This window comes from Ursus maritimus, unplaced genomic scaffold (genome assembly GCF_017311325.1).
Source record: "Ursus maritimus isolate PB19 unplaced genomic scaffold, ASM1731132v1 scaffold_5, whole genome shotgun sequence".
NCBI classification, from domain to species: domain Eukaryota; kingdom Metazoa; phylum Chordata; class Mammalia; order Carnivora; family Ursidae; genus Ursus; species Ursus maritimus.
In genome coordinates this window covers 41627250-41654778 of record NW_024426663.1, presented here as the reverse complement: position 1 = coordinate 41654778, position 27529 = coordinate 41627250, and the positions used below count along the sequence as shown (strand labels likewise).

The window sequence follows — 27529 nt, the reverse complement described above, 5'->3', positions numbered from 1 at the left end:
CAGTGATTGTCACATTTGAGTATTAGTGGGAGACAAGAAGCCAGTGATGGGTGAAAGAGCATTTGGGCTTGTGGGTTGGACACAGTTGGTACTAGGAGAGAAAGTTTATTATCCAGAGAGGAAAGCAAAAGGACAAAGACACTCTAGATTTTGGGAAGATATTACTATTTAGGGAAGGAAATGGACCTAAAGAAGTAGAGAGAGATCAGCAAAATAGAGGAAAGGAACTCATAATGAACTCACATAAGCAGGAGGGAATTTCAAGAGCTGGGGGATTAATAGAGTTGAAGGTCACAGCCCTGGAGGGGAACACTGACAAAACCATTCATTTGTGCAGTGACCTTAGAGAAAACTAGTGTGGTGCAGTGGTGGTGGCAGAGTCGAGGCTGCAGGGAATTAATGAAGCAGGGACTGGTAAAGTAGCAGAAGAGGAGTGTTGGGTGGAGGCCTCTGAGAACTCCCACATCCGTCAGGGACTGGGCCGGGCCAGGAGTCAACAGCTTCTGCAAAAGAACGAGCTTCCACCAGGGCCTGTTTAGCTCTGCCTACACAGCCCTCTGTTGACTTTCATTCTGGAGTGTGAGCTAACACCACAGTTTGCGTTTAGGCTGTTTGGGGGCTCTCCTGGACAAGACAAATGAGACTTTTAGAAGAAAACATGAGTAATCTACCAACGTGGGGAAATCTGAGGTAGGGAGCCTTTCTACTCTCTGAATAATTAAAAATAGACTCTTCCATCTAGTTCTGAGAGTTGAATATTTAATGATGAGTAAAAATCCCTTGCTGGGTTTCTTTTTGGCCAGGCCTCATTTCTTTCAAGTCAGGAGCCCAGTTGCCCTAGCTGTTTTGCCGAAATCAAGTAGAATTCTGAGGAAATGAAATAATAGGAAGCATTCAGCAATTTTTGGACCCGAGACAGATATTCTGAGGCTCTTGAAATAACTGGTATTGAAGAGGTGTCTCATTAATCAAATGCAGTGTTGCCATATAAAAGCTAAATTTAATTCCAGTGTAGGAAATCCATAAGTGAGGCAGTTTCTCTTCATGGCGTCTTAGGATTATGTTCTGTTCTGTCTCCTTTCATTCAAAAGATCAACCTGAAATAATTTTGTTTTTATTATGAGAGGTGTGTAGCTGACAAAGACCAACACTGTCATTTGATTGTATCAATATGGTAATAATATTGTTGGACTTTCTTGTATCTCACTGTCATTATTAGTTACACGTAATTGCTTCTGTCACCAAGCAATTCACGTAAGTGTTTTCATCTTTTTTTTTTTTCTTTATCATTTGTTCCATGTTAAAAATTCCTGGGTATAAATACTATTTATAGAAAAATAGGATTAAAACCTACAGCCCTAAGAGTTTATAATCATCTCTGCAGCCCACTGTGTTCATCTAACATTTTAAATGGATTTTTCCATCATTCTAAACCAATAGGGTAACTGCTATACACACTGTTGTAAAGTGTATTTCATGGCTCACTGGGTTTTTCTGTCTTTAACTTTACAATATATGTAATTTGATTAAAATTTTGGCCAGTCGGGATAAGGAGAAATAGAGGGAAATTGCTCTTAACGGAATCTCCAGTGTGCCTGGGATTATAATTGAAGCAGAAATGAACATCTTTCTCTGTAGGAAGTTAAAGAAAGGCTTTGTTCCATTTTTACATTGAAGATCATCTGTTATTGTAACCTAGACACCTAAACCCACTCCAGATTCAAAATGTGCCATTTATAAACATGCATGCCAAGTTTCAAATGCCCTTTTTAATGTTTGCATATAATTTGAAGCTTGCAATGCCAAAGTAAAATACAGTTTCCATTGTATTGCATTACCCACACTGCATGTGAGCTGCCTCTTTTCTCTGACATTACTTGAATAGACGAAGCATAGCTTGACTTGGTTCAAAAGAGGAATGTTTCTCGGCTCAACTGAAATGATTGCTAGGTAGAAGCTGCCAACTTCATTTTCCCCCCACAGAAATGTACATTTTTCCCTATTATAAAATGTACTTATAATAGAAATGAGACAGTTCCCAAGAGTGTGGTTATCCAGAGGTAATCTCAACCCAATCTGATTAGAGGCAAGTGGCTCATGCCTCAAAATGCTCCAGGGTATGATTATTTTATGATAACCATACTCTGTATCATGTCTTATTGATTAACTAATAAAGCATCAGCATTTCTATTTAGAAGAAAAACTGAGAAACCAGGGGAGGATTCTGGTTCTAAAAGGAAGTGATTCTTTTGAAGGACCCAAACTACATCTTTTGTGCCAACTTTTTACAATTTCTCCTGGAACATGAAAAGTTATCACGTGCCTATTTTCACATTACTTTGGCAGTAAGATCATTCGTTGGTTAAATCTGATGTATTGATTTATATTTAAATGTATCCTAAATTGTTGCCTCTCTCTGTTGTGAGAGGAGAATGTGTGAGAGCAGAATGACATTTCTTTAAAGAACGCTGCATTTTGTTCTCATCCAGATGACTTCATTGCACAGGTCCAGGGAAATATAGATAGAACCCGAAAAATATAGCAACCAGCTTGCCTATGGAAGCCATATGCTGGTAATATCAGCTAGCTTTGGAGTGAGAAAAGCATATGACTAGCAGGCAAGTATTTTGCAGCTAGAATAGCTTTTGGACTATCACTAGGAATGTGTCCCATGGCATATAAGTCCAACAATCAGGTACCCACAATATCCATATCTCTCCCAAAGACTATGACTACGTGTATATGACAAAAGGTGGGATAGGGAATTGAAGCAATTACCTTACGTGATTCAATTCAACAACCAGTTTTGTCACAGTTACTTTATGTTTTCATTGTAAATATAAGCTTGTGGCCCAAATTACCAAATTATTGCCTCAGTATTCCATTTTCTCTTACTGTGTAGACACAGCTAATATATTCAAATTGAAAAACGTTCCGCAAGTAATAATGTCCACCGTAGTTCTTGGTGATGTATGTTTTTGACAAAATTTCACTATCTGAGAAGTATCATCTAGTCACTTCTATAATCATTGGTCACGAGGCACTGGGTGTTGGGGTCAGGAGATCCCTTTTACTCCTCAATCCATTTCCTTGGCTGTACGTTATTGATGTCACTCCAATGAAGATATACATAGGATTAGCTTAATTTATTCATTCCTGCTTTAAGTATCCCACTACTCACAGAGCCAATGGTATTTTTATCTTCAAAATCCAAATCTGCTAGAATGGAATTTCTAATTTCCTGAAGAATATTTTACCAGAATCTCTATCTTTAAGATTTAGGTTTAGTATTTGTCATAGGAACCATCCAAACTGTTTTCATAAGGGCCTTAAAACTGATCAAACTGATTATTTAACACACATCTTCCTATTAATCTGATGCTGTTTCTCGCCCTTTTAAAAACAGGATTTTACTGCTCTTCTCTTTTTTCCTCCTATGATGGCACTGTTTTTTTCATCAGACCTTTGTTTGTGTTGTTTGGTTGTTTCTGCTGGACAGACACACTCCTTCTAAATTATCTTTGACAGTCTCGCACAGCAAGAGACGAAAGCTCTGCCCCCTAAGTTCTCAAAATTAAGGGAACACAGAACTCCCAAAGACTGATGATGACATTTGTCCTAGAAAGAGTTGTCCAGGAAGAGCTCCCCCAACTTTTCTCCTTGGAGTGAAGAGCCAGCCACTCTATTGGTTCTGATCTTCTCGGATGTTAACAGATCCTCAGTGAGGATCAATGTACATGAGTAATGATTGGTGTTCTCATGTTTTTTCTTCTGTTTGCACCCACTATGAAGGGAAACCTCATTAAAATGGAGTCAGGAGGCCAGAAGGGGAAGCTCTCATGCCCTACCCTTCCTTATCAAATGCAGCACCAACAGGAGGAGCAGCATCCTCCAAGACCAAATGAATACTACTTTACTAGCCTGCAGAAGAAAGGTTTTCTCCTTGCCCAGCAACAGCCCAGCCAATGAGAAACTGCCACAACTCAGCCAGTGAAAAGCCACACTACACTTCAAACTCCTAGTTTACTCCAATAGACTTTTTGTTTATAAGACCCCCCTCCCAGCTCCTCCGTTTCCTCTATAAAAGAGTGTTCCTCTCCTTTGTTCTTTTGAGTTGCCTATGGTTTTGACATGGTGACAATTCTTTTCTCTTCCCAAATAAACCCATTTCTGCTGGCAAAATAACTGAGTTTTATCTTTAAGGTTAACATAACTTAAGCTCTTCTGTTTTGGTATGGGTTTTTTGTTTGTTTGTTTGTTTGTTTGTTTGTTTCACAATGACCAGTGGAAATAATTTAGTATATGAACACATTTTAAGATACTCTGTGTCCTTCTGTCTCTTAGCTTCTCATGTCTGTGTCTCTGGCTGTTCCTTTTGGGTGTATATTTCAGTAACTCCCACATTTAGTTAGCATAGGCTAAATTACACTGCAATAACACACAACTGTAAACTGAGGTGTCTTAAAATAACAAAGATTTATTTTTCACTCTAGAGGTGAGATTATTGGTCAGCGGGATAGGGTCTGCCCTACATAATCTCACTTTAGGACCGACACTGTCAGGAGCATTGCTGTGCTTTGAGGCAGCAGGAAAGAGAGCTCTGGGGAGTCCTGCATGGGTCAAGTGCCCCGGTCCAGAAGTGATACACACTGACCAACATGATGTTCATAGTCCACCCAACCAGAATTGTATCAGAGAGGACAGACAGTACAGGGCTATTATAGGTCTGGAGTAAGGGAGAGCTGGAAACACTTGGTGACCAGCATGAATGACTATCACATCCCCTCAGTTAAAACATTAGATCAGGGTGCCTGGGTGGTTCAGGCACTTGAGTGACCAACTCGTGATTTCAGTTCAGGTCATGATCTCAGGGTCGTGGTATTGAGCCCTGAGTCATACTCTGTGCTCGGCAGGAAGTTTGCCTAAGATTCTCTCCCTCTCCCTCTGCCGCACTCCCCCACCCTCTAAAATAAATAAATAAATCTTTTTTTAAAAACCACAAAACAATAGAGCTACCTTTTTCCAGATTATGGAGGAGCTCATTAGCTTTTCTTCCCACATTACCTAGTAAATCCTTAGCATACCTCAAAACCTCAGATTAAAGATACTGTCATCAAACTTTAAGATTCTAGGGTAGATTTATTAGTTTTCTATTGCTACATGAAAAATTACGGCAAACTTAGTGGCTTAAGACAATCTATATTTATTATCTGATAGTTTCCATGGATCAGAAGTCTGGGTATGGTTAGCTGGGTGTTACACTCAGGGTCTCATCAGGCTAAAATCAAGGTGTCAGCAGGAGCTCAATGTCATCCGAGGCTTAAGTTCCTCTTATGGTCTCACTGGTTGTTGGGTGAATTCAGTTCCTTGTGGTTATTGGAGTAAAGTCCCTAGCTTCTTGCTGGCTATTGGTCAGAGACAACTCTCAATTCCTAGCAGTCACACTCAGATTCTTTGCTACATAGCGTCTTCTACAAGCAGTTTGCAGCATGGTTGTTTGCTTCTTCAGGGTCAGCAGGAGAAATCTCTCTGACTTCATATCTCTCTGATCTCTTTTAAGAGCTCTACTGATTAGGTCAGGCCCACCTAGGATAATCTCTTTTTTGATTAACTCAAAGTCGACAAATTAGGGGTCTCAATTACATCTACAAATCCCTCTGCCATATAACATAATGTAATTATAACATGATGTAATGTATAAATGCCACTGTATTTACAGGTTCCTCTCACACTCAAGTGCTAAGGGGATTATACAAGACATATACACCAAGGGACAGGAACCTTGGGGGCCATATTAGAATTCTTCCAACATCAACATAGATGCCATTACTATGCAAGTAGAAGCCAGTCTTGCAAGCTGGTAGTGTTTGGGACCATCTTAATAGCTGATTTTACAGAAGAATTTGTTGTTTTGTTCAGTGCATCAATATCCAAAACGTAAGAAGAAGGAGAGAGGGAGGGAGGAAGGAAACTGATGTGAAATGACATCAAGTTGAGAGGGCTATGAGGCCATGAAGGAGGCACACGTGAATCAGGTCAGCCTCCCAAATGCTAAAGTTCCAGTTTATTCCCAAGTGTTACACTGTCTCTTTAACATAAGTAAATGTGGCATTCTTAGATGGCCCTTGGTGTATCTTATTGTACCTCCTTTTTGATACAGCATTTTTTTAAGGTTTCCTTTAAAGAAACTTACTGGTTATTCTTTTCTAGAGAGAAGCCCATGGGTTGCTTTGCTTCTTGCTCAACTGCCTAAGACGGCTCATTATTCTATAATATGTGCAGTATTGCCCAGAAGTAATTTTCCTTTTATTTTTGCCCACAAGGTGGAAAATTAAGGTTGAAATACAACTTTATTTTTGCTTTTCCCAGAAGAGGTGACAGTGTCGTTTTTCCTGCCTGTTTTTTGACAAGCAGTGAAATATTATTTTGGCTACAACTATTGACTCCTTCATTCTATTTTGGCAAAAGTTTTATGTAGAGAGTCTCCTGCCTTTGTTTATGCCCTAGAGGTCCATCCTAGGGTCTTGCAGAATGGAAGGGGCATCCCCTTTAAGAGCCTTTGTGACCTGGTTTTTCTGCCCGTCACCGCTCTCACATAGGCCTTCGCATGCTTCTCTTCCTTTTCTAATTGGAGAGGCTTGTTCCCCATTTCCTCATAACATTTCTGCCCAGGAAATACCATTTTTTTGTACTGAAGAAATGAGGAAGCTCTAACAAAGACTTGAATGTTGATAGTTTCGATTTCTCTTTGGTCCTGAGTATGCACATACTAGTAGAAACATTGACCAAGAGAGACTCTACATGTTAAGGAATTTTATCTTGATTTCATTATTTTCTGTCCCCTGTTGGTCCTTTTTCAATAAATTCCAATGTGATAAAGTATTTAAAGAACTTTAATAATGAAGAACTACTAGGATTATCTTTTAGGCCTACTTTTATACTGATCTTTTCCTCTAATTACATTTAACATCATTTTGTGTCCAATACCTAAGGTGAACTAAGAGTCAGTAAGGTTCTGAAGTTTCTATTCAATATTCATTCAGCACAAATTCTCGAGACCTGAATTTGAATTACTTTCTGCCACCTCCTGAGTATAAGTCTTATGAATATTATGTATTTCTCTGAGTCTCCATTTATTGTCTGTATATTGGGTATGATAAGCCCTAGCTCCTTAGGTCATGAATATTCAAAGACTATAGTCACATAAAAAAATATTACATCACCACCAAGTTAGGAATCCAAGGAATGTTTGAGTCATTTAATATAAAAAAAATAATAAATATAACCCATTAACTGATTATTAGAGAAAAACCATGGGATCATCTCAGCAGATGCAGAAAAGGCATTTGAAAAACTTCAACATTTAATCATGATTAAAACTCTTAGCCAACCCAACTCTTGGGAAATTCCTTTATTTGATAAAGATACTTAAAAAACCTAGAGTAAACATTTTTATGTTTTTAAATATTTTTACTAATGAAATGTTAGAAGGATTCCATTTAAAATCAGTCCAAAGATAATAATATTCATCTATTACCACTTCTGTATTTAACATTATACTGCAGTTACTAGTCAACACAGCAAGATATGAAAAAGAAAGAAAAGCATAAGGAACCTACATACATAATAAGAGAGTTTTTCAGGCTGGTTTGATTATATGATTAATATATTAAAACCAAAATTTTATTTGTATACTCTAGCAACAAACAGTTGGAAAACATATTTTAAAAGATTTTCTTTTATAAAGAACCTAGAAATTAACCCAACAAAGGACTTCCCAGGTCGGTATGGAAAAGATTATAAAACTTGCTTAAAGTCCTTACCCAGCATATATTTCATGGCCAATAACTATAATCACTAAGAATTATGAGCAGATCTTCAGCTCCCTTGCATTTTCATTGCATGCTGGCCTGCTTAACCAAAATCATAGTCATAGCCAACACTCCCTCTACCCTAGCCCTGCACCGGTGCAACTGAGTGTGACTGGAGTAAAATAACACAAACATGCCAGCTGGTTTCACTTTAAATTTAGGATTGCTAATCTTAACTGGGCCCTACTGCTTCCCTGAAACTATCCCGTATTTTTTTTTTTTTTTGGTCCATTTCTATTCCCATTCTCCTATATCAATTTTTCAAAATGGGTACATGAACATAGAATTACCACGTAATCCAGCCATCCCACTCCTAGGTAGACACTCAAAAGAATTAAAACCAGGTACTCAAACAGAAATTTGTACATCAGTGTTCAGAGCAGCATTATTCACAATTGGCAAAAAGTGTAAACAACCTAAATGTCCATTGACAGGTGAATGGATAAACAGAATGTGGTATTGATGTATAGTGGAATGTGATTTTGCTTTAAAAAGAAGTGAAATTCTACAGGCTACAGGATGGACAAACCTTGATAACATTATGCTAAGTGACATAAGCCAGTGTTCACAAAAGGGAAGTATTATATGATTCCATTTATACGAGGTAGCTGGAATAGTCACATTCATAGAGACAAAGTAAAATGGTAATTGCCAGGGGTTGGAGGGAGGGAGGAATGGGGAGTTGTTTAACAGGTACAAAATTAGAGTTTAGGAAGGTAAGGAAGTTCTGGAGATGAATAGTAGAGATGGTTGTACCACAATGTAAATCTAATGCCACTGGTTGTACACTTGAAATTGGTTAAAATGGTAAATTTTATATTACATATATTTTACCACAGTTTTTAAAAACGAACATATGCAGGGCACCTGGGTGGTGCACTTGGTTAAGCATCCAACTCTTAGTTTTGGCTCCGGTCATGATCTCAGGATCATGAGATCAAGCCCCATGTCTGGCTCTGCGCTCACCACTGTGTCTGCTTAGAACTCTCCGTTCTCTCCCTCTGCCCCTCCCTGCCTCTCTCTCTCTCCCTCTCTCTCTCTCCCTCTCTCTCTCTCTCTCTCTAGAATACATAAATAAATCTTTTTTATAAATTAAAAAAAAAAAGAACATATGAAGGCTTCCTACGAGATCTGTGGTTCAGGGAGTCACTTTGCAGATATACTCTTTCCCAAAACTAATGTGCCTAAGAACATCTGAGATCCAGAGTCTCATTTCACGTTTGTTCTTGTCTTCTTTATGAAAAAAATGTTTTTAATCATGCATCTCATCTATTATGAATCTTATTATGGAGCATGGCCCTGGTGTGTAAGAAACTAGATAAAAAATTATTTGAAATATTGTTGTACATGTTGAGAAAATGAATGACTCATTGTTGGGAAATATTTATTATTACAGCTCAGTTATATTCCAGCTCTTTGCTTTTATTTTTTTTTTAAGATTTTATTTATTTATTTGACAGAGAGCTAGAGAGCACAAGCAGGGGGAGAGGGAGAAGCAGGCTCCCCGCTGAGCAGGGGAGCCCCATGCGGGGCTCGATCCCAGGACCCCAGGATCATGACCTGAGCCAAAGGCAGACGTTTAACCAGCCGAGCCACCCAGGTGCCCCCAACTCTTTGCTTTTAATTAAACTGAACAAGAATTTATTGAGTTGTCAGCAGATAGATCATTAAAAATAATTTTAATGATCAATATAAAATATTTATACAGATAATCATTTATTGAAATATAATTAATATACCATGTTGTATTAGTTTCAGGTGTACAAAATATTGATTCAATAATTCTATGCATTACCCAGTGCTTACCACAATAAGTGTAGTCACCATCTATCATCACACGTTATTAGAATATTATTGACTATATTCCCTATACTGTACTTTTCATCTCTGTAACTTGTTTATCATATAACTGGAAGTTTGTACCTCTGAATCCCCTTATTTATTTTGCCCATCCCCCCCCACCCACTTTCCCCCTGGCAACCACCAGTTTGTTCTCTGTATTTAAGAATGTTTTTGTTTGTTTGTTTGTTTGTTATTGTTGTTTTAGATTTCCACATATAACTGAAATCATATGTCATTTGTCTTTCTCTGACTTATTTCATTTACCATAATACCCTCTAGGTCCATCCATGTTGTCACAAATGAAGAGATCTCATTTTTTTTGATGTGTGAATAATATTCCATTGTGTATAGCTATTGTTGGACACTTGGTTGTTTCAAATATTGGCCATTTTAAATAATGCTGTAATAAGCATAGAGATATATATGTCTTCATACATATTAGTGTTTTTGTTTCCTTCAGAGAAATACCCAGAAGTGGGATTACTGGATTATATGGTATTTATATTTTTAATTTTTTGAGGAATCTCCTTACTGTTTTCCATAGTGGCTACGCCAATTTGCACTCCTACCAACAGTGCACAAGGGTTCCCCTTTTCTCCACATTCTTGCCAACACCTGTTATTTCTTGTCTTTTTTTATTTTAGCCGTTCTGACTGGTGTGAGGTGATATCTCATTGTGCTTTTGATTTGTATTCCCCTGATGACAAGTGATGTTGGGCATCTTTTTATGTGTCTTTTGGCCATCTGTGTGTCTTCTTTGGGAAAATGTCTATTCAGGTCCTCTGACCATTTTTTTAATTGGATTGTAGACCTTTATATATTTTGGATATCAACTCCTTATTGGATATATCATTTGCACATATCTTCTCCCGTTCAGTAAGTTGCCTTTTCATTTTGTTGACGGTTTCCTTCCCTGTGTGAAAGCTTTTTAGTTTGGTATAGTTCCAATAATTTATTCTCTCAGTTAGGAATTATACATAAGATTCATATAAGAGCTCTTTGCTTTTACTTAAACTGAACTGAAAAATAGTTTTTGGTAATAGATATGAAATATTTGTAAAAATAATTTTTGATCATAATCTTGGTGATTTTGATAAATAACTCAGGAGTTTCAAAAATTTCATAACTTTGCTTTAACAAAACTCCTCTTCCCAACTAGTTATAAGTGAATTTGTATCTTATGCAATGATAAATTTATGGTGAAACATTTTAGATGTCACTTCAAAATGTATGAATTATTTTAGGAGGTACGCAAAGAAAAAAATTTGGTGACTACTAAGTTAGTTGACTACTTGATATTTTTTCCTTTCTGCACAAAATGCCAGCTTTTCCCAGATTCTATCAGCCGATAACCCTGCTTTAGCTTACACTGAGAAAACTGAAGCAATCAAAAGAGAACATCCATAAACCACCCACTTTATGCACACACCTGCTAGCTTCTGCACCCACACCTCATCCCTCCTGTTCCTATAGATGAACTCCCCAAGCTATTAACTAAACCTAAGCCCTCTCTTTATGCCCCAGGTCCCACCCCTTCTTGTCTATTCCAGGGCATTACTCTAGTCATTGGCCTCTATTGTGTCATGTATTATTTCTCCTTAATACGGAATCATTCCTGCTAGTAAACAGATACACTACTATTTCCTGTCATCCTAAATACAAAATCTGTCTTGATCCACATTCCCTTCTAGTGATCACCCATTTACCTCAACCTCTTTATATATAATTTTATAATTTATAGCAAAATTCCTTGAAAGAGTTATCTATTCTTAATTCTTTTCTCTCATTATTTCTCTTAGACCGGCTTTGGTAAGGCCCCCTACCCATTCCCACTGCTCTTTCTCAGTGCCACCAGTGGCCTCTGTTTTGCCATGTCCAGTGGTCAGTTCCCAGGCCTCATCTTACTAGACCTGTCAGTAGCACTAGACCCATGAGACCTATCCTTGAAATGATTTCTTCACTTGTCTTCCAATACCTCCTAATTCCCTAAAGTTGCTTTCTGGTCTCTCCTCAGTCTCCTTTGCAGATTCCTCATCTATTCAGCTTCTTGGATCTCTTCTCTTTTCTGTCTCTATGCATTCCCTAGTCATCTCATTCGATCTCTTGTCTTCAAATACCATCTTACCTGCTTGTTCTAGGTATCTTCTCATTCCCTCCAGATCTCTTCTCCATCTTCTCCATCCTGGTCTCTGACTCAGGTGGTTAACTTGTCTGTGCTTTATTGACAGGCCTATGTGCCTTCTCACTTATAGTTGGTTGTGACCAATAGCAAGCTGTGGCAGCATAGTCAGGGGAGAGAGAAGACTGATGTTGGGATATTTGTTTTCTCAGTCCCTTCTTTGTGAGGTCTCTTAACCAAGATGACTCCTCTCAAGGCCCCCTTCTCCACTCAACTTTCTGTTTCCAAGTTCCTATAATCCCAACCTCTCCTGTTCTTTTAGCATTTGGAACCCTCAGGGTGTTCAGTGATTCCTTGTGTTTCTTTAGATGCTCACCTCTAATAGTCCCTTTGCAAATAAACCCTCCTGAAATATTCCTCATTTGAGTATGCCATTGTTTTCTGTTGGGACCCTGACTGTTCTGGTGTAGATGACTTCCAAATTTATAACTTTATTTGGAGTCTTTCTTCTGAACTCCTGTCTTCCATATCTAGCAGGCAACAGAGCACCTCCTCTGAGCCATCTAACAGAAATCTCAAACTTCTCATGTCCAGTATTGAGCTCCTGACATTCTCCCTCCAACCTATTCTTCCACCACTCTTCCCCATCTTGGAAAATATGTCTGATGCTCAGACATACCTCTTAGGCTAATCAGTCCTGGCCTCCTCTCCCACCTCACATCTGCTCTGTCAGCAAGTTCTCTTGGTGCTACCTGTCACTGGCCACTTCTCACCACCCCATTGCCACTACTCTGATCCAAGGCACCATTACATTTCATCTGGATTATTGTAGGAGCCTCATGCATGGCCTTCCTGCTTTGTCCCTGCCTCATCAGTTCCAACATAGCAGCCAAGGCAGTCTTGTTACACACAGTCAGATCATGTCCCTCCTCTGCTTATCAGCCCAGCCTCACCCTAATCTATGTGAGTGGGTCTCTGTCACCTTTCTGACCTCATTTATAATTCCTGCCTTTATTTTCTGCACTCCAGCACTGTGGACTCCTTTGAGTTCTTTGAATAGACTGGATAAACCAGCCTAAATTTGCTGTCCCTCTGCTTGAAATGCTCTTCCCCTAGTTAGTCACAGAGCTGGTTTCCTCACTATCTTCTGAAATTTTACGTATTTATTACTTATTTATTTTACTTTTATTTATTCTTTTACTTATTTGTTTATTGTCTTCTCCAACCAGAATATATGTTTCATGAGGGCAGGGATTTTTGCCCTTTGGAGTAGTGTCCAGCACAAAGCAGTTGAATTTTGAATGAAATGAAACATTAAAAAAGATCTAAATAAATGGAGATATGTGGCTTAATTAGATAGGAAAACTCAATATTATAAAGATGTCAATTCTCCTCCAATTGATGAATTCAGTGCAATTCCAATAAAAATCCCAATGGAGTTTTTCAAAGGACTTGACAATTCTAAACATATATTAATGAGCACAGCCTAAGAATAGCTAAGCACCCTTGAAGAAGATTGAGGTGGGGAATCTGCTCTTCCAGATATCAACACTTTTTCATCAAGTTATGGTAATTCAGACAAGATGGTATTGATTCAGGACCAAACAAATTGGTAACGGAACAAAATAGAAAATTCTGAAGCAGACCTATGTATATGGCAACTTAATATATGACAGAGGCAGCTCTGCAATCATTGGAGGAAGGAAGAATAATTCAATAAATTGTCCTGGAACAGTTGGTTATCCATAAGGAAAAAATGTAATTGGATCCCTACCTCACACCATACACAAAATTAATCCCAGATAAATTACACTTAAATGTGTAAGTCAAAACTTCAACATTTTTAGCAGAAAATAGATCATATCTTTATGACTTCAAGGTAGAGGACCTGCTAAAAAAGACCAAAAAATTACTAGCCATGAAGTAAATATTGAAATATTTTTGTGTACATAAAAATGAAAAACAGTTGTTTGTTAAGAGACACAGTAAAGCAACTTATTATTATTCAGAATATATAAAGAACTCCTAGAAATCAATTAGGAAAATACAAATATCCCAAAATGAAAATGAATGAAACCTTGAACAAGCTTTCACAGCAGGAACACAAATGACCAATATTCATGATAATGTACTTAATATCTTTAGTAAACAGAAAAATTCAAATTTGCTTTAGAAATCACACGATTTTTGTTTTAATTAAAAAGTCTCATAATATGAAATGTGAGTAGGGATATGGAGCAAATGCAATACTTACTGCTTGGTACCCTTATGGGGAAAACAGTTTGGTATTGGCCTCTAAAGGTGAACATTCACTTAGGTACCAGGAGACCTGTATAGTAATGTTTATAACAGCACTGTTTACAATAACAAAAATCAAACAACTCCCCTCAAAGAATTAAGAGGCTAGAAACAACCCAGATGCCCATCAACTGTGTGAATAAATTGTAGTATAATCATATGATATAATATTTTAGAACTGTGAAAATGAATGAACCACAGCTACACACTGGCTTTCTTTTCCGTCCTTTTGGCCTGTGTTGCCCCTCTCCTGGCAGCTCATGCAGCTCAGCTCCAGGACAGAAGAGCCAGTCCTTCAGGTAACAATGTGACTTTCAGTATGAGCCCTTTTTCCTTCTCCTTAAACTCAGCTTCTGACTCATTTTGCCCCTGGCTTCACATTCCCTGGACCTCACTCCTAAACCAGGCTCAGTGTGTGTGTGTGTGTGTGTGTGTGGTTAAGAGAGGATTTGTGAACAGTGTTAGGATTCTGACAGGAAGAGGAAGGAGGGGATGGACCTCGGATAGGCAGCCATTGTCCACTGCAGATCTTCCTGGACTTACAATGGGGTTACATACTGATAAACCCCTCATAAGTTGAAGATATCCTTAGTTGAAAATGCATTTAATACACCTAAGTAGGGGCGCCTGGGTGGCTTAGTTGTTAAGCGTCTGCCTTCAGCTCAGGGAGTGATCCCGGAGTCCTGGGATTGAGCCCCACGTCAGGCTCCTCCGCTGGGAGCCTGCTTCTTTCTCTCCCACTCCCCCTGTCTGTGTTCCCTCTCACTGGCTGTCTCTCTCTCTCTCTGTCAAATAAATAAATAAATAAATAAATAAATAAATAAAAATAATACACCTAAGCAACCAAACATCATAGCTTAACCTACTTTAAACATACTCAGAACACTTCTATTAGGCAATAGCTTGGCAAAATCATCTAACACAAAGCCTATTTTATAATAGTGTTGAATATCTCATGCAGTGGATGAAATACTGTGCTGTGAGTGAAAAACAGAATGGTGGTATGGGTACAGAATGGTTGTCAGTGTATAAATGTTCACCCTCGTGATCACGTGGTTGACTGGGACCGGCTGCTCACGGCAGCTGCCCAGCATTGGGAGAGACTATTGTCATGCATATTGCTGGCCCAGGAAAAGATCAAAATTAAAAATTCAAGGTACACTTTCTGCTAAATGTGTATAGCTTTCAGACCATCATAAAGTTGAAAACTTGTGTCTACCTGTTGTAGGTCAGAGACTGGAGCATTGGTTGAGACTGCCATGCTGCAGACTCCTTGAGGGGAGGGGCCCTGTCATCATCATCCGTGCATTACCCCAGCATGGCGCCTGGCACATCTCAAGTATTCAAGAAATACTGAACAAAAGATGAGTCTAAGAAAGGCCTAACTGGTCGAACCCAACAGAAACAGAAATCAGGTCAAGAGCCTCTTTGCCAGAATCAACACACTCACTGGGAAAACTGGTAGCTACAGATAAGGAAATGGGGAAGATGACAAATCTAGAAAGAGAGGCATTTAGGGCTTTCTTTGACTAGCAAAACCAAAGCATACTGGTCAGGGGCACCGGTCCTCCAGAGCAGCAAAGTGTATGGGACACTTGCTTTTTGATGCAAGTGTCTTGAAGTCTTCGGCAGTAACTCCACGATGAGGTGATGTTTTCCTGATCATAAAAGGAGCACAGCAGAAGCTTTTGTCCTCCAGTTGCCAGGGCGGGGAACATGGCTTACCATTCAACTGGAACAATATTTTTGGCAGCAGTGCCTTTCAGTAGCTTTTCTCAGCCATTCCCTGCACCAGCCAGCCACTTACTGGACTGGCTGGACTGGCAGCACGATGCTTAGGTACCAGGTGCCTGGGGCCTGGTTTCCCCAATTAGCCCCGTGTTAATGTTTGGTATCCCTCTGGTGATGACTAATTTACCACCCCTGTGTCTGAGGAGGTATGGAGGACTCCGAGAAACCCCAAATTTTCCTGACTTCTGGTCAAAAGTGTCAAGATCTGGCCAGTGTATTCCAGCATTCAGAGCAATTGTCTCTCATTCCTACCTCCAATCAGGGGTCACCTCATGCAATAATGTGCTTTGTGCTTTGCACAGAGGTTTTGCTGAGGGGCCAGGGTCGCTGAATCCAGACTACATTTTGCTCACTAAACGTGGAGGAAGGGTTTGCATCCTGTACCTTTCTGAAGGAGGAGCTCTTTCTTCTTATTAGGGGCATCCACTGCTTGCCAAGCCTGGGCTTTGGCGGCCCAGAGGGGCGCCTTCACCTAATGGGCACAGAGATAAGTACTGTCTTCCCATCCTGTTTCTAGGATGCACCCAAAAGCATTGGATTGATTTGCGATTGCTTCCTGCCCTAGCTCTTGCTGGGAGTGAGACCATCTGCAGAAGGGCCATGATCATAGCCTATGTTCTCAGCACTGCTCCTGAGAGTTTTGAATCTTCCTGATCACCGCCTATCTGTGAGCATCCTCTGCCCAGCCTGCTGGCTGCCTGTGCTCTGGCTCCTTGCCTGGCTCATTCCTGGCTCACATCTTGGCCCCGAACTTCCATTTGTGCCCAGGCTCCTGCCTGTTTGCTGACGCCATCCCTGGATGCTGCTGGTCCTGGCTTTCCGTGCTGACTCTGGGCTTCAAAACTTAAAGGCTTAGCGCTGACAGTAGCCTCAGATCCAGACAAGAAGGGATTGTTTTCCACCGAGTAAAGTATTTCGGTCCAGCCCAATAAGACATCTTTGAACAGCCAGGCTTGACCCACTGGTACACTCTACATATACCCCTGTTTACAGATGGCCTCGTAGACCCTTCTGTTCCAAGCATACCTCCTACCCCATTCTTCTGGTCCATGACCACAGAGTTCATTCCCTCTTATCTCTTATCACGTGTATCTCTCTAGATTACAGATGATCTTTCTCAGTATTGTTTTCAGCAATGTGCTCAAATTCCCACTAACATCCTTCACAGCTTGACCCATCTCCCAAGATTCTCTCAACCTGTGCCTCCCCCAGGAGTCATCGTGTCACACCACACACACACACACACACACACACACACACACACACATGTGAGCATGTATTCATGTGTACACATACAGACAGACCCTCAGAGCCTGCTTTGGATTTAGGGTCCGGAGATTATTTGGCTGCTGAAGCCATATGCAGGATGAGTCAGAAGCCTGCAAAGAAAATCCATGTTGTTACTGAAAGGACTGGCTGTCCCATCCTGGAGCCGAGCTGCATGACTTGCTGGGATAGGAACAACACAGGCATATAGGACCAGAAAGAAAGTCAGGAGTGGGGAGGAATAAAAGATGAGGGAAATTGATCCTGTCAGAATCCTGGGAGAAAAGATCACACTTTGAAAAATGTGTTTGAGGGGCATTTGGGTGGCTCAGTTGGTTAAGCATCTAACTCTTGACTTTGGCTCAGGTCATTATCTCAGGGTCCTGGAATTGAGCCCCACATAGGGCTCCCAGCTAAGCAGGAAGCCTACTTCTCCCTCCCTGCTGCTTGTGCTCTCTCTGTCTCCATCTTAAATGAATAAATAAAATCTTTTTTAAAAAAGAAAGAAAAGAAAAGAAAAAGAAAAATGTGTTTGGGAGCCATCATGCCTCTTGCTCTTTTGCTCAGCCCCAGCCCCATTTCTGACCAGAAACTCTGAAGAGTCCAGCTCCCCTTCCCCGCATAATTCTTTCTGGCTACCTAGTGGTTCCAATGCAACTTTTGATCGAATTCCTATGGCTTAAGCTCCAGGTGCTTGCCTCAGTCACCTTGGCTATAGGAGACTACCCCAGCAGCTGGCCCTCTCCCACTGGGGGATCCTGGCATTCATGCTCCACTCCCTGTACCCTGGCTCCTGTGAAATGTATTTGAGCACCTCCAGGGCTGAGATCCGTTCTTGATGTTCCTTTTCTACTCTCCACAGCACCTACCATGATTCTAGGCACATATCACACCATCAATGTTTGTTAACTGTTTGATGGACAGATTGATTTTAAGCACACATTCCATCACGTCTTATAAAGTGGTGTTTTTCAAAGAGTGCTAGGAGGATCCTTTGCACCAGAATCTCATTTGATGTTTTCTAAAATATACATGCTTGGACCCCACCACACACTGACTAAATCAGAATTTCTGAGAGTGTGACTGTGGCGGTTGCCTTGTAGTGGATAGAAGATGGCCACAAATGGACATGTCTGTGATCAAGAGGTGGGATCTGTTTCTCCTCTCCTTGAAATTGGCCCATGGCTGCTCTGAACAATGAAGTGAGGCTATGCCAGTTCCAGGCCCAGGCTTGGTCTCTGGGAGGCCTGGACTATGTGGAGGGACCCTAAGACTACATGGAGAGGGAGAAGAGTCTAGCTGAGCCGGCTCTCCACTCATCCTCTCCAATTTGGCTGGCATGTGGGTGAAGCTGTCTTGGATCTTCCGGATGAGACCAGACACCAGCTGAAAACCAACGGATGACCCCACGTGATCACATGGAGCAGAAGAATCACCCAGCTGATCTTTGCCAGAATTCCTAACCCACAAAATTATGAAATGGAATAAGTCGGTTGTTGCTTTAAACCCCTAAGTTTTGTGATAACTTGTTACACAGTGATAGATAATAAGAATATGCTGATGTGCAATGTCCACAATAGCTAAATCGTGGAAGGAGCCGAGATGCCCTTCAACAGATGACTGGATTAAGAAGTTGTGGTCCATATATACAATGGAATATTACTCAGCTATCAGAAAGAATGAGTTCTCAACATTTGCTACAACATGGACAGCACTGGAGGAGATAATGCTAAGTGAAATAAGTCAAGCAGAGAAAGACAACTATCATATGATTTCTCTCATCTATGGAACATAAGAACTAGGATGATCGGCAGGGGAAGAAAGGGATAAAGAAAGGGAGGGTAATCAGAAGGGGGAATGAAACATGAGAGACTATGGACTATGAGAAACAAACTGAGGGCCTCAGAGTGGAGGAGGTTGGGGGAATGGGATAGGCTGGTAATGGGTAGTAAGGAGGGCACGTATTGCATGGTGCACTGGGTGTTATACACAACTAATGAATCATCGAGCCTTACATCGGAAACCGGGGATGTACTGTATGGTGACTAACATAATATAATAAAAAATCATTAAAAAAAAAAAAAAAGAAAAAAGAAAAAGAAAAAAGGCTAAAGGGAAAAAAAAAAAAAGAATATGCTGTTGTCACTAATTCTCCAGGTTATTCTTGTGTATCCTAGAGTTTGAGTCATTGTTGTAAAGGGATCTGACATTTAATGAGCAAAATTTTATATTAAAGAGAAAATATAATTCATTTCATTTGTTGTTTATGTATCCTAAGGGAAGAAATATATGGTAAAATAAAATCTCTTCATTTATGTTGAATTCGTTTTGTTTATTGGACAGTTCTGATCATAATACAAACAAGAGCGGGCCTCCAGCTCTCCTGAACTTTTCTAGACAATTCAATTGCCTCAGACAGTGTTAATAAACAATGTCATCCCAATGGAATAAAATTCAGCTTTGGATTTAAAATGTAGTGAGTCCTGACAACATTTGGTTTGGATTGGACATGTTTCCTTAGTCTATGCTTCCAGGCCAAAACTAAGAAGATTGGGGTGGGGAGGGGGGTTAGTCTTTTGGGAGTATATTTTAAATCTGAAGCTTGTGGGTTTCTTTCGGGTTTCATAATGAAACCTTTAGACTTGTAAGTCACATGACCAACCACTGCTTTAGCCATAGTTTTGGACGAAAACCACAGGACCCTACAAACCCCACTGGGATTAGTGATTTTTGTTTTGGTTTCTCAACAAAGCAATTTGGACAAATCTGAGAAATTTTTACAGACTCAGCAGAGATCGGTGTGAAACTCCGCGTCTTCCTTGGATGCTTCGGCTCGGCTTCAGTGGGTTTGGACGGGTCCAGTGCTTAAAAATGGAACTCCAAAAGCATAAAACCGCACAAGCCAAAAATATTTTCCAAAATGAGTTTAACTAAGCTGAAGCTGCTGGGATTTGTGCCCTCTCTGTGCAGACAAGTAAATGTGCCCCTTCCAACTAGATTCCCAACCTGCCTTCACGCTCATTGGGTCCGCTGTGTCACATGCTGAGCAGAGCTGTCTCTTCAGAACAGAACTCTGGCCTCTTTAGACGTTCTTCAGAGGTGGCAGTGTGTTTCCCAAAATCCAATAGTTCAAAGTCTGGCAAGAAATCAACCTCACCACCTATTTTTATTTTGTTCATCTGAAAAACAAAGTGTCCATATGGTGGCATCACTTGAGAATAGCTGACAGATAAATACAAGAACCCTTCAAGCCAGTGGTTCCCCAACAGCCAGTCTGGCCCATGGCAGGGCTGCATCAACACTGCTCGAGGCCCTGGTTAAAAATACAGATTCCCAGGCAGCTTTCCAAGTCGGAATTTCTGGGTGGGAGCCCAGGAATCTTTATTTTTAATGAGTTGTTCAGATGATTGTATACATCCAAGTTTAGGAAACACTTTGGTGTTTAAAAAATATGACACCCCAACTCTGGCCAAGACAGAGAAACATGAATTGGATTTATCCTACTGCCTGAAACAACTAAAAAACTGCAACAAAACATATAAAAGAAGGGCTTTCAGACCGTGGACATCAGGCGGTACAGGATGATGATCACTGAGAGGGCAACAAATGATTTTCCAGATACCAGGAAGCGACAGTGGGACAACGCTTGGTGTATGAAATCACATCTACAGGGTGAGATTGTTAGGAGGTGATTTGAGTTCACTCCATGAAGGAAGCCTATTCACTTCACAGAAGACTCCTCACGGCCTGGGGGCTGGCTGACTAACCTGCGGGCCTTCTCTCCGCTGGAGATATTCAGCAGCACAGGTGTGCAGATGCTGATCAAGACTAAGGCCAAGTAAGGAATGGGTCTGCAACATGCTTTTGTTTGTGTTCTAAAAATAGAGATATTTACATATTGCAACATGCAAAACCTTTCTGTCAGAAACCTAAGAGAGTGGTACATTGGTTGTGTCCGAGGAACAAGCCTGACAGGCTGGGATGAGGTGGGAGGGAAGCAAGTTTTACTGTATACTTTCCGTACTGTTCAAGTCCCTTAAAACGATCATATATTTCACTTTAAATTAAAAAATAAAATAAACAAGTCATCCCAAGGATTTCTTTAAATATTTAACCGGGGCCGCCTGGCTGGCTCAGTCCATAGAGCATGCAACTCTTGATCTCAGGGTTGTGAGTTCAAGCTCCATGTTGCAGGCAGAGGTTACTGAAGAATGAATAAACTTAAAAAAATAATAACAATAAAATCAATAAATATTTTACCAAACTTTATTTGATTTTCACAAACTCACCTATCCTGTAACTCTTCAGGAAGACATTGACCATGTAAAGCAATTGATATAATACACACGCATTCAGTAATTTATTCTGTGTATCATTCACAATTTAGTTTGTCTTTATTCATCTGACATATAATACACACCAAACAGTAACAACAAATTACATCATTTATTGTGTTTCAACTTATTTGAAAAACAAGTTGTTGCCATTGCCTGTTCACTTCCAAAATACGAGTTTTAAGTTATTTAATTGTTTTCGGGGTCTGGCACAGTCCCACACAATGCCCAGTGTCAATTATCTGGTCACATCCACATTCCTGCAGTGGTTTCTAAAATCTACAAAGTATTCTATTTTAGACTCCCAAGGGTCCGAAGTGTACGATATTTGTATAAAGGCCCGTGTTTGCTCTGTGAGTGGGTACACGTCAGATAAAGAAAAGCTTCAGGCTCACAATAAATGTTCTTCCCTCAGGTAGGGCCAGCATCCCAACTGGATGCCCACGTTCAGGCCTCTGGATTTGGGGGAGCCCTTCTTAAGGGGACCCTGCGCAACCTTTCCTATTGTGCTTTCTCCACTCTTCTGAAGGGTGGCGTATCCATGTCTTTGTTGTTAGGCAAAAGAGATACACTATATGAATTACCTAAAATTTTGCCTCTGCAAATTGTAAGGATTTGGGAAATTTGAAGAATTAAAAGGCCCAAAGAAGAGATTGAATCAAAGAACCAAAGACAGAGAAAGTGATTCTGGGAACCTAAGTAACTAAGAAATCAAATCCAGTGTTTCTGCTAGTCCACTGTTTTCTCTGCTCATGGATTCTCACCACAGGACAAACAAGGCAGCTCCTTCTCTCTTAAATTCCTTCTCAAAAACCATGAAAAAGGGAGCAAAATATGGATATGTTGGTGTTTGCTTGTGTAAGCATAAACACTGGGAACATAGGTAAGAAACTAACAATATGGTTACCTATAAGGACAGGGGATGAGGGTGGAGAGGGCCTGGAGTACATGGGGACAGACCTCTCAACATTTACATTTTTTTTAATTGAAATACAGTTAACACGCAGTGTTACATTAGTTGCAGGTGTATAGCATAGTGATGCAATTTCTCTATACCTTATGCTGTGCTCACCACAAGTGTAGCTGTCATCTGTCACCATACAATGCTATTACAATACCGTTGACTACATCTCCTGTGCTGTGCCTTTAAACATCCCGTAACGTATTCATTCTGTAACTGGAAGCATGTACCTCTGACTCCCTTTGACCCATTTTGCCCATCTCCGCCACCCTTTCCTGCTGGCATCCATCAGTTTGTTCCTATACTTATGGGTCTGTTTCTGCGTGTGTGTGTGTGTGTGTGTGTGTGTGTGTGTGTGTTTGTGTGTGTTTTAGATTCCACGTATAAGTGCAATCATATGGTATTTGCCTTTGTCTGTCTTATTTCACTTAGCATAATACCCTCTAGGTCCATCCATGTTGTCACAAATGGGGCAATCTTGTTCTTTTTTGTGCCTGCATAGTATTCCATGGTATATATATACAGTATTTTCCTTATCCAATTGTTTATTGATGGACACTTGGGCTGCTTCCGTATCTTAGCTATTGTGAATAATGCTGCAATAAGCATAGGGGTGCATGTATGTCCTTGAATTAATGTTTTCATTTTCTTTGGGTCAATACTCAGTAGTGAAATTACTGGATCATATAGTATTTCTATTTTTAACTTTTTGAGGAACCTCCATACTGTTTTTAACAGTAGCTACACCGATTTATGTTCCCACCAACACTGTATGAGGGTTCCCTTTTCTCCACATCTTCACCAACACTTGTTATTTGTCTTTTTGATTCTAACCATTCTGACAGGAATAAGGAGATATCTCATTGTAGTTTTGATTTGCATTTTCCTGATGATTAGTGTTGTTGGGCATCTTTTCATGTGTCTATTGGCCATCTTTATCAACATATACATTTTTATAGTGTTTTCATCTTGGTCCATGTGAATGCATCACCTATTTTTAAAATTTAAAGTTAAAAAATATTTCTCAAAGCTTATCTCTTTCCATAAAAGCTTTATATAACATGCCTAAGGCTAGGTTGAATGGACTGAAGTTGCATAAATGAATAAAAACAACAGGAAGCTGGAGCTCAACCTCTACCTCCCCCTTCCCCTGCTTATCATTTTGGATGAAGATCTCTAATAATTATCTAAGTGATTTCCTTCTGGCTGTCATTTTCCATGGCTTATATCAGATGAGTCTGTAGGTTCCTAGAACATTTTGAAAGATAAAAGACAAAATTCTACTTTGTGTAATTTTTCTTTTTGAAGACATTTTGGGTATTCACTACAGAATCACCTGTGTCGGGTAACAGAAGTCAACAAAACAACGAGGATCCTGGGAAGAAAAAGAGATTGTGTTGTGTGTGTGTATGCACACACACACGTGTACACACACACACACACACACACACACACACACACACTGATGTGCAGGGCAATGGGGAAGATGGCAGAGAGGGCCTGGAGGTATTTCCCAGTGTAAACATTAGAGGTTTAATTTTTGCAAAGCAGCTTTTCTGGTGAAATATTGCTGACTGTATTTGGAAGTTGATAATATAATTCAGTTCTCCTCTGGGCATTGTGGGTATACTATGATTTTCTTGGTTGAAATGCCTCCCTCCCCACCCCAGAATAGTAGAAAGAGTGAATAATTTCATATTGGACACTTTCCCTTTTGGGGAATAATTTAAGCACTACCATATGTCTTCTTATTTCGTCCTTCTACTGTCTCACGAACCGCTGGGCTCTGAAAATGCAAAAACAAAGCAAACACAGAGGAACACACTAATGTGTGTGTGTGTGTGTCTGTGTGCGCGCGCGCGCGCATGCATGCACGTGTCTGTGGGGGGGGGTTTAAAAGCACTCTTTGGTGATTGCCCAATCACTGGGCCATGGTAATTATCCAGGAAGGTGTTTGAAGATATGCTCCACTGAAGGGGACTGATAACAACCTTCAGAAACTGTTTAATCCCCAGGAACTAAAATCAGTCTGACGGTGGCTGCACAAGATGGGAAGGAATAATCATTGAAATTAGACCCAAGGAAGAATGCATGAAGTATGCCTGCTCTCAGCCGCCAGTGTCAGAACAGCTCAGATCCAAGGAGCATACGTTTGACCTCAGATGAATTCTGGAGTGTTTTCCTGTAGAAGAGCTTGCTCCAGGTCACTCCTGGTGAGTTGGTGTCTCTCTCCCAAATGTGTGGTGTGGTTGTCCCATGTCCACATTCACAGAAGCGGAGGCCTATTTCTGAAGCATCTAAATCAATCTAGAAATAATAGTCTGGTTGTTTGATTTTTCACAGTTCTTTGCCTTTTTCCTGCACTGAGGAGTTATATCGCTTACTTCATTCACATCAAACAGTGATGGAGGTTAAAGTGATCTCCGATTCGGAACCATATCATTTACTTGAAAAGTTCAGGGATTCTTTAAGTACGCTCAATTCTTGAGCACCCAGCCAACCAGATTATTCAGGAAGCCTCTTATCTCAGAAAGCTGATTACATTATAAAAATTATCAAGACATTTATTTCAAAGATACTCAGGAAAATCAGAGCATTCTTGTCAGGTGCCTGGGGCACTTTTAAAACTTGACCCCAACATTCTTGAACATCTTCTCCTCAAGAGCAGGAGCCCCTGTCCCTGCTCTTGATCAGGATGGGCTGGTGACTGCTCTGAGTGATAAAGTGTGGCAGAAGCGTTGCTAGGTGGCTTCTGAGGGTAGATTAGAAAAGGCCATGCCACTTCTACTTTTTCCTCCTGGGGTGCTGGCAGAAGCTGGCCACCATGGAAGGAGTCTCCCTCCCCTGAGAGAGTCTTGCTGGGTAAGCCTCTGGTCACAGCCTCACGGAGCTGCCAGCAGTGGCCAGCAGTGGCTGCCGGCCATGTGGACAGGCCATCTTGGACATGCGGCCCAGTTGAGCCTTCAGATGGTCGCCGTCCCTGCCAGTATCTGACTGCAGCCTCAGGAGAAATTCCATGTGACAAGAAAGCAGCTAGGCCCTTCCTGAATTTATAACCCACAAAATCCTTTTTTAAAAGTTGTTTTTAACACACTGGTTTGGGTTTACACCACTAAGTTTTGGGGTAATTTGTTATTCAGTGCCAAGGGGAAGGAAGTTTCTCTCCTTTGACACACCTTCTCATTGTTCCAGCTGCTTGCTTTCACTGCTGAGCATTTACCTGTGCTTATTTTAATCCATTTTTCCTCTTTTCCCCATCCTCCTCCTATACACACACACACGGCCACATGGCCACGGCTGCCCAAATACACACAAAATCGATCGCTTGGCCCAATTTTACTCCCCAGTTCACTTAGTTCAAACCTCATTTTTCAGCCGATAAAACATGAGTCTGCAGGGACTAAGTGTTAGTCCGAGGTCACAGGGCTCAGTAGTGGCCCAGCTGGAAGTAAACCCAGGTCTTTGGACACCCAGTCCAGTCCTTTTCCCATGAATTACTTTCACTTCCCACCCATCTCCTGAAATAAAATGGGTCAATCCTTTTCTAGTCCAGAGGCCATAAACTCTGAAAGTGCCAAACAGACCTCTGGGCACTGGGCCTCGTTTGGCCTTTGAGCGGTGACCAGTGGGCTCCTGGTAAGTGCTGCCTATAGTCCACCTCCTGGCAGGAGAAGAGAGGCAGTGAGTGAAGAAAGAGGCAAGTGCCAAGAGGGCCTGCTCTATGCCTGCCTTCTTCCTCATAGGCCTCTGTTCTGAATGCCTTACGCTAATTATGGTCAGAGTGCAGGCAGGGATTCCCAAATGTGTTGGAAACTGCCAGTTGCTCCTCCCTGCTCCCCAAGCTTCTATGTTAGACCCTTCTCACAAAAACAGAAGTGTTTTTAAATGGGATATTGTGTATTTCTGAGTCAGGCTTGAAAAGGATGAGCGATTGGGGGCAAAAGAGTGGGAAACTCTCTGTTATACAGGACTGGGGCTGGTTAAATGTGGGGAGCGTGTATCTGTGTGTTTTATCTGCCACTGAGAGGACCAGGCAGGCTGTCATTAATACACTCTCTGCTGCCCATGGCCCCAGCATTGCCCCAATTTTTCTAAGCCCTACAGCATTGTCATATCATTTGTCTGGCAAGGGAATTAAAGCCAGTGAATAAGAAGGCCACCTCCTGCACACCCCAGCGCCCACCCCGTAGTGGTCTGTTTCCCTTCCTTGAGCTATCTTGCCAACAACCAGATCTCCCTCCTCCACCCACCTCTCCACCATTCTCCTACACCAAAGAGTAAAGGATGATTAAAAGTCGTCTGCATGAGGTGTGGTTTCGTTCAATATGTACTGTTGGTTCTGCAAATATGCTGGCGGGACGTTGACCATGCATGTTATGGGCCATATGCCACTCTGTTGGCTGGCACGAAGTGGAAAGCCTGAAAAGCAAGGGAGGGGAAGTGGATATTTTTTCTGCTTTTGAAGCACAGGCTTTAATAAAACAAAAAACAAAAACCCAAGAGTTTTGAGAAAAAATATCACATAATTACAGTTTTGCTAATCCCTCATGGATTCCTTATGCTGTACACAACTTGCCTCTCAAAAAAAAAAAAACAAAAAACAGCAGCAAATTCATTCAACTGCCTAGGAATCGTAAAATCATGTTAAAATAAGTATATCTCATTTTCTGTGTTTGATATATCCTGGCAAAGTTATATGTAAATTGAATTTTTGCAAATTTGGCCTTATTTCAAATATTTTCAAGGTGTTTTCAATTTAAACTGGTACCATTTTGTAAAGCAAATAATAATTTGGTAATGCAAATAGTCACTCCCTAACTTATTTGTTTTGTAAGTTTGGGCTATTGTATTTACATTTTTTCTAGAAACAAGATACAGCAAGATAGATGATGGCAGACAGTAAGACACTAACAGGTAATACAAAGTAAACATTTTAAATACAAATATTTTTAGTTTTAGAAATGTAATCTTTTAGATTTTTTTTAAAACAACTTTTATCTGAAGTAAGAACTTGCGCCTATCCCAAAGTAGGGCAATATGGTAAAAT

At 40.6% G+C, this 27529-nt stretch overlaps 1 long non-coding RNA gene across 8 annotated transcripts in view; it reads left to right on the top strand.

The window, feature by feature from the left end:
- LOC103663648 overlaps positions 1–27529 on the top strand; it is a 140643-nt gene that overhangs the window by 44908 nt on the left and 68206 nt on the right. For 7 of the 8 annotated variants that reach the window (XR_005832491.1, XR_005832488.1, XR_005832490.1 and 4 more), the window contains exon 3: positions 24498–24695. This is a non-coding gene — a long non-coding RNA (uncharacterized LOC103663648). Of the gene's footprint in view, positions 1–404; positions 691–24497; positions 24696–27529 lie in introns of those variants that run through there. The other variant, XR_005832487.1, reaches the window with a different exon arrangement.